We start from the raw sequence: 2,101 nt of genomic DNA, 5'->3' as shown, positions 1-2,101 counted from the left end.
TTACCATTAACGTATTTCTTGGTAAAGAATTGTTGCAAGCATCAATTTTGAATAAATTAGCTTCAATATTTACTGATTTATCGAAGATTTTGTATTTCTCTAAATTACCGTTATATGACATCCCATATCGTCCGATTCTAAAAATTTTCGGCGATTTTTTATGCTGTACCAAGGCCAACAACTGTGCCAAGTTTGGAAGAAATTAGTGCAGCGGTTACCGAGATATACACATGTAACCATAAGTGGGCGTGGCTACGCCCATTTTCCAAAAATTTATAACGCTCTTAGTTCTCGTCTAAAAATTGTTGTAAATATTAATTTTGGGTGAATAATCTTTAGTAGTTACTAAAATATCGCAGTTTTCGTATTTCCGAAAATTACCGTTATATGGGATGTGGGCGTGGTTATTGTCCGACATTTGGTATGATGTATCAAGGGCAACAACTGTGCCAAGTTTGGAAGAAATTGGTGCAGCGGTTACCAAGATATACACATGTAACCATATGTGGGCGTGGCTACGCCCATTTTCCAAAAATTTATAATATTCTTATTTTTCATCTGAAAATTATTGTAAATATCAATTTTGAGTATATTATCTTCAGTAGTTACTAAAATATCGCAGTTTTCGTATTTCTGGAAATTACCGTTATATGGGAAGTGGGCGTGGTTACAGTCCGATTTCGCCCATTTTCAATACCAACCTACCTTGGATTAAGGGAAACCTACATATCAAATTTCGTTGAGATATCTCAATTTTTGCTCGAGTTATCGTGTACACGGACGGACGGACAGACGGACAGACGGACGGACAGACAGACATGGCTTAATCGATTTCTTTTTTCATCCTGATCATTTATGTATACATTTGTCTATATCTATCTCGATTCGTTTTGGCTGTTACAAACAACCGTTATGTGAACAAAATTAATATACCCTTGTGCACAAGTGCGCTCGGGTATAAAAATTTTGGTAGTTTGGAAACTGATTTGGTAGGCGTTTTGGTACCTAGAAATGTTTTCAAGTGGCAACACTGAATACAAGGTTCGATAAACTGACAGTTGTCTCTCTCGCACCGCTCCCTTAAAGCTCAGTTAGTCCAGACTTAACTTAAGTTAACTTACCGTAAGAAATCATCAATGGTTATTCAACACGTCAACTTAAGCCAAGAGCGGAAATATTTTGTTTTTGTATTTCTTTTTTCAGCTGTTTAACAGTTCGCTGGCTAAAATGCCATATCAAAAAAATTTATGCAAACAAAAATGTTTGCTTTCATTTATTTTTAAGAAATACAAAAACGAGAGTCTGGCAAGCCTGATTCTCTCACCGCTCTCAATTTCCGTAAGGCCGTAACTTGAGAACCTAAAATCTACAGGTTCTTAAGTTTCTTACGGTAAGTTAAGTTTTAACTAACCGCCAACACAGTTTCTCATATAACAGGTTAGCCAAAATATTAAATTAAGTTAAGTTACGGAAATTAAGTCTAGACTAACTGAGCTTTTAGCCATGGCACCGTGTTGCCTCTTTGCACATCTACATGGAATCAGTGTAGCTTTGGTGTGAATTAGAAGTATGAGCGTTTGTGCAATATGTTTATTTGTATATGCATATGAAGCATATTTAAGTGATGCAAACATAAACTGTTTTCAAATTGGATGTGTGGGGAATGGAAAACCCACATATGAATTTATTCAATTAAATCTTTATTTCAATCACTTAAATTCTAATAGAAACTATATCAAAAATTAGCACGTATCTTATGCGTGTTGCACGTAGAAGAATCCAGAAAGTTCTAAATGAACTCCCTAGAAAAACTCGTAACTGGACTCTCACTGCCAGCGAAAACCCCCACCAATAGAAAGGAGACAGTCGCCGCTTTCTAAAAAGGGGAACCCCCCCCTTGGACTCCTCCCACAGGCACCTAGGGAACCCTTTGAAAAAGGGGGAAAAACGGATTTTTCTTAGGCAAACTGAGCAGTTTGAAGTGGAATATGACCCAACTAACAGAAACCGTGGGATTTTTTAATAAAAGAAATTATGCCAAATTAGATATGGGGGAATTTTGAATAAAGAATAAAAAGTTAATTAAAAATAGAAAAAAAAA

This window comes from Rhagoletis zephyria, unplaced genomic scaffold (assembly GCF_001687245.7).
Source record: "Rhagoletis zephyria isolate East Lansing unplaced genomic scaffold, Rhagoletis_zephyria_1.1 Rzeph_scaffold_01255, whole genome shotgun sequence".
NCBI classification, from domain to species: Eukaryota; Metazoa; Arthropoda; class Insecta; order Diptera; family Tephritidae; genus Rhagoletis; species Rhagoletis zephyria.
Note: the sequence above shows the minus strand (reverse complement) of the source record.